The sequence below is a fragment of the Coptis chinensis genome, chromosome 7 (genome assembly GCF_015680905.1).
Source record: "Coptis chinensis isolate HL-2020 chromosome 7, ASM1568090v1, whole genome shotgun sequence".
NCBI classification, from domain to species: domain Eukaryota; kingdom Viridiplantae; phylum Streptophyta; class Magnoliopsida; order Ranunculales; family Ranunculaceae; genus Coptis; species Coptis chinensis.
In genome coordinates, this window is record NC_141462.1 from 36,700,743 (window position 1) to 36,714,337 (window position 13,595).

Sequence of the window (13,595 nt, forward strand, 5' to 3'; positions counted from 1 at the left end):
ACTCCGCAGCCCCGCTTTGTTATCCGAGACTGCTTTTGAAATTTGCCGAGATCGTAGACTACGCTGGGGTGGTGCAGCCTTTACCGCTTACTTGTACGAGGGTCTTGGGACTGCCACAAGTGCCAAGGTGAAGGGTGTTTCGTGCTATTTCACTCTCCTACAGGTATTAGTTTTTGTTTTTCTTTTCAATGTCAATTTTATCTATCTATTACAATATTAACTTCGGTGTCTATATTAATGTAGGCATGGATTTATGAGTACTTCGGAAATTCGAGGTCATACCCAAAATGAGGACTATCATTTGAGCATGTCCCGCGGCTAATAGGTATTAGTTACTCGGTCTTTTATGCTAGCACAACAGCCTACATTGAAGTATACCCGAGCCACCATTGATAATATGACTTGTACCGATGTAAGCATTTTTGTATGTAAATAGTTTTATTTATTAATTAATATTATTAGTATGTGATTAATGATTAATTTCCTCATCATATGCTATTTGACGGGTTGAATGGTATCCCTATGTTGAAGTCCGAAGCTACACGGCCGGGTGGATGAAATAGCATTTTTCGAGGGATTTATATGCTTTCTTGATAATATCGAAGCAAGCATAATGTTAAATGGTTGTCAGTCGATTGGGTCATATGCAGTTTGTACCCTCGGATCCCCCAAAACCAAAGACCTCGACGCCAACTACTTCGGACGCTGGTATGATGTGAAATTTAATATTCGTCTTCCTATCGGAGTAATTGGCAAAATCACTTGATTCAACTTGAACAACGAGGACCCATTCCGTCTTATCCATGGGAGTGTGTTAGTAGATACATGAGTTGGTAACAAAACAATAGTCATATTCGAATGATAAACGCCGGATCATCTTAGTCACTACTCCCTACGAAGTCTTCCATATCATAATCGGTGAGTTAATATCTTACAACGTTAATTTTTGTTTTGTTTTGTTTTGGTATTTTATAAATGTAAATGTATATACTAATGTAGTTTTGTGTTTTAATTTTGATAAAGACCCGTCGCCGATGAAATTTCTCGCTTGCTCAATCAAGGCCCCCGTGGGTGGGACTGCGATTCCAGAGGATGCAATGAACGAGTTCATGGAGGCATACAATTTGACCCGTGCAAGTTCATTGGTGGACGATATCGTGAAGGAGCCGTAGGATTTAGGTATGTCGAGTTTGGTTAGTTTAGGGTTTAGTGGTTAGTTTGGTTAGTTTACCTCCTTTATCTTGTGTTGGTCGACGAAAAGTTGGAAATGGAAATGGTTTGTTTGTGTTTAGATGATGCGGGAGTGTTTATTGGCATTTGAGATGATGTTGGTTTTGCTTTACTTTTCAGGTTTGTGTTAGTTGAGATGATCGGGAGTGTTTATTGGCATTTGAGATGATGTGGGTTTTGGCTTTACTTTTCAGTTTGTGTTAGTTGAGATGATGGGGAGTGTTTATTGGCATTTGTCAAATACGAAATAAGGATAACTGAAAAATAAGTCTAGTTTAAAATTAAAAAAAAAATCATGTTAGATAACCATTTGTGAAACCTTCGTTTATAGCCCCTAAAGTAAACCTTCGTTTCATAAACCTTCGTTTATAGCCCCTAAAGTAAACCTTCGTTTCATAAACCCTGTATAGCCCCTAAAGTAAACCTTCGTTTCATAAACCAAAAAAAAAAAACGTTAACGACCACCTCAAATCAGGAATAAAGCACAAATTGTAAAAAAAAATCCAAATCAAATGAAAACCCATACCCTACTTGATTTAACTTGATATTGTTGTTCGAGAGAGCTGTGAACACGTAGAAATCCTAATCACAATCAATTGAAATTCCCCTGTTCCAAAAAATATTGGTATAGAACTCAAAAAACCAAAACTTTTTTTCGCAACAAATTCAAAAATCGAATAGAGATAAAGAACTAACCTTGTCAATCTTTCAATTACCGAACTGAATTTTGGAGAGGTAATAAATTTTAGATGGAGAATGAGTAAAGAGAGAGTCGGAGGAATTGATTTAGGTTGAGAGAGAGTGAAGATAGAGTCGCCAAGTGTGTTTAGAGTTTGAGTTTGAAGGAAGCTCGCGAAAGTGTTTTTTGTTTTTCGTGTTTTGTATAATTACGAAATTTGAAGAGTTTCAACTAAAGCGGGAGTTGAAAGAACGTGGGTGTGTCGTGTTTTTGTTTTTAGTGGAGCTGGGGTGAGACCAAAACTACCTAGGTCATATAATGGGTCAAACGGTCACTTAAGAGTCGGATAATACGTAACTATTTTAGTGAAATAGTCACAAATAGTTCTCCACACATATACACCTTCTTTAGAAAAAAACCATTTGTGACCGTTTCAAAACGCATCGTCACTAAAAAAACTTTTAAAACAGTCACAAAACCCTTTTATGCCATTTGTGACCGTTTCGAACAGAACAGTCACAAATACCATTTTAAAACAGTCACAAAAAGCCTTTTTTCTACTAGTGCATTGAATTGGTACGTGTCTTTTCTATTGCGAGGTGGCACCAAATTAAGACCATCACTTGCCACCTGCCTATGCTGACTCGTCATGCCTTTTGGGCCCACAAAGTGCGTCCACTTAGTGTGTCCAGTGGCGGTGCCGATTTTAGCATTTTTACAACTTTCTGTCTTTGCGTAGAGTTTGTCGCCCTGGTCGCTCTGGCAGTTCACTAGCCAACGTTGGCACCCAGATTTATCAGATTTGAGCTTTGGAAGTTTGCTGCTTCTTTATATGTGGACCCGCTCGCGACCGGTTTTGTTCTTTTGGAAACTTCGCTCTAGTCGCTCATTGGGCTTCACTGGGGTTGAGTGGGAAACTTCAATATTCCAAAGATTCCCGCATGCTTGATGCATGTTTTATCATTATATTCATTTTAAATGCGGAAACCTGCAAAAGTACGAAAATATAATTATTACATGATTATTAAACACATAATCGACCAAAATGCTATGTCTCTCGGGGTTTAATATTATAGTTTTGGGTGCTTATCACACCACCCCCAAACAGCATTTTGCTTGTCCTCAAGCAAAGAGGAGACATTAAAATGATAAGTGGTCAAAAATGTGTTGTCCTAAGCTAAATCTCATTTTGCAGAGTGCGGTTGCATTGACCGTATGCAACAAGGCCTTGAACCACTAGGAATTCCCTAGTGGACGAGTTATAGCCTCGTGAGAGTTTTCCAGAGAAGATACTCACAAACTTCGTTTATACTACAACGACTCAGTAACAAAGGCTTGTTTCCTTAATTAATCTCAGGTATCTAGACATCTCACTAGCGGGGGAAACAAGGATTTAATTCTTTCGAATTTCAAGTTAATATACATACAATAATCAAAACATCTACGTATGAGCATGCATGCAGTGATCTTATAATGAAATGTACGAGCAGGGCCATTTCTGGATCCTTTGGATAGCGTTCTTAAATAGGTTCTCACAGGTACGTGTCAAAACACAATTTCTCTCTTATTTTTCCACTCAAGTTCTGCTATCTCCAGTGTGCAGTGGGCACATGTTTCCTCACAAACTCAATGACAGTCAGAGGAGCCGAGGTCGAGAAGTCACAACTACTACTTATTATCACACTATCCTACTCCTAATTGAGCTAGAGGTCTTTATTAGGTGTTATGGGGCTTAGGAGGTTGTGTAGAAGAAACTGGAATGGAAAAATTCAAAAATGATAATTATGAGAGAATAAGGTCTTCAAGATATTTATACTAGAGAATCCTTATTTTCTTTCCTACTTCTAACATGGGTTTCCATACTTGGATTTTTCAAGCTTATGTATTCCCTTTTGATTTGATTTTTTTGGGGGGAATTCTAACCTTGATATTTCTTTTGATTTTTGGAAACATATTTCTATTTTTTTCTTTTTCTTTTCTTCTGAAATAGGTAACTGATTTTGACAAGGTTTTTCTCTTCATTTTTCTGCACTTCATCCTATTTCTCATACTCATCATCTAGGTAGGCTTATTCATTTGTGGTTAATAGATGGGTAATGATTTTTTTTTTGGTGAAGTAGAAAGGATTAATGAAAGGTTCAGTGGAGCGATTAGCGGTAAATTTTTTTTTACAGGTGTGAATTTTTGGCTATATCGATCCAAAGAATGCCTAAATTCTCGCCTAGGATTTGGGTAGTGATCAAGTAAGTAGACGTGTGAACTTCTCTATTCGGAAGAACTACTCCTCTGTGTCATTACTCATATATCACACATTTTGAGGCTTTTGGTTATATTCTTACAGGATATGGAAACTAAGTTGTCTAACCGTGGCTCTTTAAACTTAACATTGTGTACATTTAATGATAGTCGATGCATGAATGCTCATGAAAAGATGTAAAAACTATTGCATACATATTAAATTAAGTTTCTAAGAACAAGTCCTAATTCTGATGCTAGGGTGAGATTTCTAAATATTTTTCATCATAGAAAGGGAAACGAGAATTTGCCACTAAATACGTTTATTTAGAATCAAGTAAACTATATACAACTATGCATGCCTAATTTTTGTAAAAGGTTCTCACCACCCCAAACAAATGGTGACCTGTGTCCTCAAAGTGTTAAGAGGAAGAAAGAGTATACTTGAGAGGCTTTGAGCAAAAATATAGCTGACATCTTCCACAAAAATTTATTGTAACACACTATATATTATACATCATAAAAATAGAAGCACACTGTTAGAGTAGCACACTGTTAGGTTATTTATTTATTTCACATCAAAACGTAAAACAAATATGTACATGCATCAACTCACATTGCCCCAACCTTGAACTAGGGGATAGTCCATCCTTGCCTCGTCCCTGTAGAAATGCCATTCCTTTGTATCACGCTAATCTATCATAGCTTTCCAGACTTCGCTCCACTTCCTCTTTTTTGCATTGTCTAGATGAGCTATCATTTTATCATCATTAGGGAAAGACTTAACTTTCTTTAGATACCTTGCAGGGTGTCGCCATGTCCTAAATCGTAAAGAAATTAATTATCTTATTTTTGGACACATAGAGTCGACCTTTACCTAGTCCCCGAAGGTGGTCGCAAACCTGTGGGAATGCGTCCTCACTATCCCGCATGTTGTAAATCGGGTGGTGATATAATTTTGAAAAGACCGAGCCTTCTTAAGATTCTCAATTACTAGGTCTGTAATATCAAAGGCGGTATGTTCTTTGGGCCAATGCATGGAATGTCTTACACGACTTTGATGCAGTGGAAAAATGCCAATCCCCTATGATGTTCAGAAGAATAAATAACATGGCAGTTCCAACATTCATGGTCATATCGGCTAGTGGAATAGTGAAGTCGCCATCGGCCCGATCTTCGCACGCGTTCATCGGCGTGGGCAATGCCATCGCCATACCGAGGCAAAATCTTCCCTAGAATAGTCATTAAAGTCATTCTCTATCATGTATTGAATGGGGAGGTCCGGGTGAAGAGGAAAGGTCTAGAGCCATAGCAATAGTTGGCTCGTAAAAAGAGTGTCGGTGTTACCAATATGGAGTGTAAAGCCATTCAAAGGGAAACCCCTGCAAACCGGTAGATCTTCCATGTGATCATAAAAATAAGTTGCCAAACCTGGGAGTATGTCCGCTCGGTGTAGAATAAGAGAGTTCCAACCAACTTGAGTGATGTAGTCTCGAAAAGATGTCCATATCACGCAGGAGAATTCAAGAACGAATGGAAAGATTGTTCTAGAATTATCTTTGGAGCTTCCATTATAGAAGAAGTGTGAGAAAAATGTGACCTGTTTAGACAAGGATAAACAAATATTAGAGTATGATGAGAATAATTAAGTAAAACAAATTACCATAGGAAAATTTCACTATAATTAAAAACTAAAAAGAAAATGACAAATAATATAAAATTGCAAAATTTAATTGGTTTCATGGGCCCAAGTAACGGCGAGGATCCTTTTGTGGGAGGGATCCATTTATAAGATTTTCTATGCCGTCAATATGTGCAACAGCCCGTTGCAACATTTCGCTTCAAATGCCCGGTAAATCTCTCGTGGTTCTCCATTATGAGAGTGTGATTTGCCAAGAACCGGTTGTGGTACGGTAAGAATTGTGCTTGTTCCTCTTCGTTTATTGTCCGCAGTCCCGAAATTCAAGAAGACCGGTGATGATAATGTTACGACGTTTGAATAAAGTCATCGAGTCCTTGTTGCATTAAAAGCTCTTCCATGGGATTAAATACGTTGTATAATGCATTTTCAGTGAAGATGTTGTCGGTGAACAATCTTCGTTGGTTTCTCGCACCGACATGGTTCTTTGCAACGTCGTGGTTCGAGAATCCGTTCCTACATCCGAAAGTGAATGGTAAGAATGTTAGCTGTTCAAGAGGTGTATGAGGAGAAGTACTAGAAAAACCCAACGTATCATGATAAGTGTCACAATGGTTGGTAAAGGAGTTGCCTTTTTCCTGGCACGTGCGATCGCGTTCCAGAGAAATTTAATAATGCAAAAATCATTGCAGTTACTCTGTAAGACCCAGAGTAGATGGAGGAGGGGTTTGGTTATTTCGGAAGTCTTAGACGTGCCGAGCACATTATGAGCTACCCATTGGATCACAGATAATTGGTTCTTTTGCAAAGATCGTTGATAAACAATACGGTTTTTCCGGTTGTATTCGCCGTGAAGGATAGTTGCAAACATCAGATGCCTGATATTGTCGAAAGGTGAATCCTGAAGGTGTACTCCTTGGTTTGTAATAGGAATTTGAAGTACCTTAAAGATGATTTCCATAGTCAATTCACACTCGCATCCGTTAGCACGGACAAAGAATTGCCCGTTTTGGAAATAACCGCTTTTATAGAACAACAAGACCAATTCTCTGGAATAAAATGCTTGCTTATGATGTAAAAGAGGGTACCATCCTCGACGTGATATTTCTATGTCAAAAAAGGGATGGAAAAGGTCATTTTGGAAATTTTCCATAAAATTTTACTCGGGCACGAAACTTCGAGTGAAGGCCATTAAAGATGGAGTGATGAAGAAATTTTTTTTTTGGAAAAGCGAAGTTAGATTTTTGAGGTGTCTATCCTTGTTATAAATAGGCACCAATCCAAAAATGTAAAAGATACGGATCGAGGTGTCACAGGGTAGTTAGACCACGTGTATCTTCTAAGATATCGCAAAAAGTGGATGTAGTGTGGATGAGAAGAATGGGGCATGTGACAAGGAGTGCCCCAGCTTTTTTTTTTTTTTTTTTTATAAATGGCGTAAGTAGAAGGACAAGGAAACTGTAGATATACTATCACAATAAGATGTAAAAGCGTTAAAGCGGTATGGAAACACAACATAATGATACGGGAATGAAATACAAACCTAAATATTAGATAGAACTATATGCCACATTAACAACATTACTATAATGAAACAAACAAGCATGAAGACTTGATTGGCATATTCAATTTGCCGCTGCTCAAACTTTTCTAGTGCATCCATGAAGCTTGAAATTTGGAGTGGACTAAAAACGATTTTTTAGAATAAGAAGTGTAGAGGGAAGAATATGAAATGAGTGAATGTGGAGGAAGTGTTGAACTTATTTATAGAAAGAAATTTGCCGTTTTCTAACCGTTTTTTTTGTGCGTTTTCATGACCGTTTTTTGTGTATTTTCATGACCGTTTTCTGACCGTTTAATAAAACGTTAGTTTACAGTAACGTTTGCTGTTAAGTGTGACATATATATATATATATATATATATATATATATATATATATATATATATATATATATATATTATTACTAATATTATTATATATGTTCCTACCTATATAATATAATATTAGATATAACTAACATATCCGTGTAGAAATTTTTGGAAATAACCTACTATTAAGCTGGAAATGCAAACCGTAAATCAAATATTTGACATAAATATTATACAAGACTGGAAAAATAAACTAGCTAATGATGATCCTCGGGAGAGCTGCGAAAGAAGAACCAGAGTCTTGCGACGTCGTGCAGTACGAGCTCCCGTGGAGGCTAACTGCTCCTGGATATCACCAAGAGTATCCATCACCTGAGCCTGAAACTGATGTTGGCTCGCCATGATCATTTGCTTGAACTGGTTCTGGCGAGTAAGCATATGGTCCTGAAATGCAGTCATGGAAGCTCTTATTTCCTGCTGGAATTCTCCCATGCTGTCTGTCATCGACTTGTGGCGAGTGGTCATATATGTCCTTAACTCGCCCAAGGTACGTCTCATCAATACCTGGCGAGTGTACATGTCTCTCAAACCACTGTTCACAGCTCGTAAGGCCTCTATGGGGTGGGTCATCTTACTCATGGCAGTCTCATCAAAGTAGGGTGGGTGAGAGGAACCTACGTTAGCGTACTCGGAAGCCCTAGGTGATGTGGGTTCCCAAGGGTCCAGTATGCATTTCTTGAAGACAAGTATATTCTCATATTGTGGTATAGGGAGTAAGGGGGGGGGACGAGAAAAACCCAAGGTAATCATAACTTGTGTTACCAGAACAGCAAAGAGGGGCTGATCTAAGAGTGGCATGTGTAATAATATCAAAAAGAAAGGTAACGATGCAGAAGTTACCCTTTCACTCCTGGAGGATCCAGAGAAGGTGGAGGAAGGTCTTGTTGATGTCTGAGGGCTTTGAGGTGCCAATGACGTTCAGTCCCAGCCATTGAGTCACAACCAACTGGTTCCGTCGCACCGAGCGCTGATACGCGCATTTTCCGTCTATGTTGTACTCTCCCTCGATTAGCGTGTCGAGCATTAGGTCGTAAGTCCGTGGGTACACGGACTGCTGCTGAGTCAGCACGTGGTCGACCAAAGGAATACCCGTGATCCCGGAGAGCAAAACAGGTGTGACTTCGTGGCGCACACCCTCGACGGTAACCCAAAAATGGTCGCCATTAAAGCTCCCATTGTCGTAGAATTTCATCACCAAATCCTTTGAATAAAGCCCTCCATTAGCATATAACAAGTACTCCCATCCTCTAGAGTGGATTTCATTATCAAAGAATGGAGCAAACATCTCGTTTCCAAATAAATTTCCAAAAAATTTCTCCACACAAATACGCTTCATCGGCCATCACTGGTCTTAGGGAGAGGCTGGATATTGATTAATGATGAGGGGAATAAATGGGACTTGCTGACGGAAGGGAATTGTGGTCGGAGTTGTAACAGTCTCGCGCGAGACCTGGATTTAGTGTGGGCCTATCTCGTGCGAGACTTAAACGAGAGGGGACAAGATCCGGAATTTAGGGAAGAAGAAATGAGCGATGGTGACGCGTGTGGTCGGGTTTAAAGGGTCCCGAGATTTCGATATTTTGGTTGGGCCAAAAAATTTCCGAAGCCCAAATCAAGCCAAAAACCCGATTTAAGCCTAAAAAACTAAACGCTTACCCTCGACTCGTTTGGACTCCGAATTGGATGAATGAGATATCGAAATGATTGGCACGAAAAATGTTATCCAATTGTATGAGTCATTCAGAGGTCACAAGAGTTTTTGAAAAGAAGGAGAGTGTTTTATTTATAAACAAAGGTTTTATTTATATACAAGGGAGATATACGTGAAAAACACTGGATGTCCAGAAGAGTCACCATCTTAAATCATAGACAACTGTCATGTCGGCTTTGGAGCGAACCCAATCTAGTCAGACTATGGCTTTAGCTTTATGTATTATGGGGTTAGGGGCAGGATGGTACCATCCTGGATCGTGCGCGCTACGGTCTAATAAAATTGCCCTTATTACATACGGCTATCCTCAAACCGCCCCAATGGAACTCAAAGTAACCAATTCTAGGGTTGGTCTGGTGGAATCCATTGCCCGTTTGTGTTCCAAGTATGCGACATCCGAGGTTGGACACGAATCTCATGTGCAAAACTTAATGAAAAGGGAAAAGGCAACAATATAAACATATCTACAAGGTGAGTCTTTTAACGTCAGATCCTCAAGACGAGTCGAGTCTTTTAACGTCAGATTCTCAAGACGAACCGAGTCTTTTAACGTCAGATTCTCAAGACGAATCCCAACCTGTGGGAGAAATGGCGCGGCGAAGAAGATTATCCTGCGCAGCTGGTGTCAAACAAAAGTATACCTTAAACTGGCTAGTATCGGATAGGAAGTCAAGGCCTAGACAGAAGGGTGTTTGACAATGCATACACTAGCCCATCCTTCGTGCACAACGTTTACAAGCAAAAGTACTCACGACCATTCCCTATTAAGTGATAAGTGAGACTTACACCAAATGATTAGCTGAAATTCACGAGGTAGAGAGTAGAAAAGGAAGAGAAGGAAGGAGGTGAAATTTTAGGTACCCATCGTTTACCGAAAAGTACATTTGCTTTCGTGTTGCGAGAAGACATTTATACTTCGGTTGAAATAGAGTTTTTGTGGACTAAGGTTCGGTTTTGCAACCACACACTTCAAAGAACTATGGAGATCATAAGATAGAAGATGGCCCAGGGCTACCAAAATGGCGTACCCTCTATAAAACAAGATTGAGTATGCCAAACGAAACATCTAGTGCAGTAGACCCGGATCCCGGAAGAAGAGTCCGTTCAACATCCGTGGCGTAATTAGTGGGTAATGTTTTAGGAGTTGTCCATTGACTTGAAATTATTTGTTATCTTGTGGATTAAGCAAAGAGATTGCCCCATAATGTTTCACAAATTGACCTGAATGAAAGGACCAGACCATCGTGTTTTCAATTTACCAAGAAAAATGTGTAATCTGGAGTTATACAATAAAACTTTTTGGCCAATTTTAAAATCCTTATGCAAAATGTGCTTGTCGTGCACTCTTTTCATATTAGCTTTGTAGGATTTCGAGAGATCATAAGCATCACTCCAAATCTCCTCAAGCTCATTTAATTGCAGTTTTCGCTTCTCGCCTGCCTCGATGATATTGTAATTGAGGCTTTTAATGACCCAAAGGGCACGATGCTCAAGTTCAACCGCGATGACAAGGTTTTTCAAAACAATGCGGTAGGGAGACATCCCATAGGTGTCTTAAATGCCGCTCGTATGCCCACAAGACATCCGATAAGCGGAGAGACCGATCCTTTCTTGATGGGTTGACAGTTTTCTTCAGAATAGACTTTATCTCTCTATTGGAGACTTCCACTTGGCCACTTGCGTTTGTGGGTGGTATGGAGTAGCAACCGTGTGAGAATCTCCATATTTCTTCATTAAAACCCAAAATGTTATTACAAAATGTGTACCCCCATCATTGATGATAGTTTTGGGGACACCAAAACGAGAAAATGTTTTCTTTAACAAATTTTCTGACAGATCTTATGGTCATTTGAGCGACATGCAAGTGCCTCAATCCATTTGGACACATAGTCTACAACGACTAAAATGTATAGAAAACCTTGAGAAATAGGGAAAGGTCCCATAAAATCAATGCCCCAAACATCAAAAATTTCCACAATCAAGATAAGATTTAGGGGCATCATATTTCGTTTTGGTAATTAGGCCTGGGTGTCGTGACAACGAATGCAAACTATGCAATGTTCATGTGCATCGCGAAAAGGGTAGGCGGTAAAACCACATTGTAATACCTTGGCGCGGTTTTTCTTTCCACTGAAATGACCTCCGCAAGATTGTTCATGGCAAAAGGATAATACGTCGGTGTGCTCGGTCGGGAATGCAAATGATGAATGAGTTGGTCGAAACAATACTTAAAGAGGTAGGGGTCATCCCAAAAAGTAATATTTTACTGATGGATAAGAACTTTTTATGATCGGGGCGTGACCAAGAGGAAGGAACTTCCTCGATAACTAGATAGTTAACGATATCCGTACCATGGAGATGAGAAAATAGAGTACAAATATTCATCCAGGAAGGAATCACGGATGGCTTCGAATCACTATCAATGTCACCAACCAGCCTTGATAAATGGTCGGCCACGACATTTTCAGTTCCTTTCTTGTCTTTGATTTCGGGGTGAATTCTTGCAAGAGAAGGATCCAGTGAATAATCGTTGTTTTCGTCTTTTTCCACGGTAAGTAATACCGTCGCGGCATGGTCGATATATATGATGGTGGATGTTCCAACTAGGTAAGGGCTAAACTTATCCAAGGCATAGACAACAGCTAGGAACTCTTTCGGTTGTTGTTGTGTAATTCGTTGAAGCGTCATTAAAGAGTTTTACTAAGCGTAGTAAATGACAACGGGTTTTCCATCACGTCGTTGGCCTAATACGGCGCCAATAGGAAAGTCGCTAGCGTCACACATTAGTTCGAATGGTTGAGACCAATCAAGGGGTTGAATGATAGGAGCAGTAGTCAGAGCGGTTTTTAGAGTATCAAAAGCTTGTTTGCAATTGAAATTGAAGTCGAATACTGCATCCTTAAGCAGGAGATTGGTTAGACGTCGAGCAACTTTAGAAAAATCCTGAATGAATCTCTTGTAAAACCCAGCATGGCCTAAAAAGGCACGGATATCATGAACTATACGTGGGAAAGGTAGCGAAGTAATTTTAACAATTTTAGCTTTATCAACCTCTATCCCGTCTTTCGAAACAATATGACCTAGAACAAATCCTTTGGTAACCATGAAATGACACTTCTCCCAATTGAGTACCAAATTTTTCTCTTCGCAACGCGTTAATACTTTAGAAAGGTTGGATAGGCAGTCGTCAAAGGAATTTCCGTAGATGAAAAAATCGTCCATGAAGACTTCCATACAACGTTCCACCATATCACTGAAAATGTGAAGCATGCAGCGTTGGAAGGTGCCTGGGGCATTACAAAGACCAAAAGGCATTCATCTGTATGTAAAGGTTCCAAAGGGACACATGAAAGTTGTCTTTTCTTGATCGGCGGGATCGATGACAATTTGGAAGTATCCGGAATAGCCATCAAAAAAAATGTAAAGCATGACCGGCTAAACGTTCTAGCATTTGGTCAATGAATGGGAGAGGAAGTGATCTTTACGTGTTCGGCATTAAGTTTCGCGATAGTCAATGCAAATTCTCCATTTTAATGGAATCGAAAGTGGAGATGCACTCACCATTTTCATTTTGTACAACTTGAATGCGAACTTTTTGGGAACAACGTGGATAGGACTAACCCCAATCACTATCAAAGATAGGGTATATGATACCTCCATCAAGTAAACGTAAAACTTCCTCTCTCACCACTTCCTTCATGGCGGGATTAAAAAATGGCGTTGTGGTTCTCGCGATGTCTTTGTGCGTCGTTGAGATGATGTATCGCGATGCGTGCATATGCTAAGGTCTATTCCCTTGATATCATCTAAGGACCATCCGATAAGCGGAGCGGTGTTCCTGAAATGACATGAATCAAACGCGTGCCTCTTCGTTAGTAGTCAAGTGAGCAGAAATTATTATAGGGTGACTACCATCGGGATCGAGATGCACGTACTTCAAATCAGAGGGTAGAGGTTTTAAATCCGGAGTTGGAGGATTGGGGATCAAGGATTCATGAAGGATCATCTCTTCAATGGAAAAGAGCGAATCCGGTTCTTCTGAATCAAATTACAACGCAGCAGTAGGATCAAATAGTGGTACCGACTCTAATAATGCGTGGACATCCTTTATGTACGAGTCATCGTCAAACTCAGGATTATCAAAAGAAAGAAATTGGTGTATCTCGTCTGG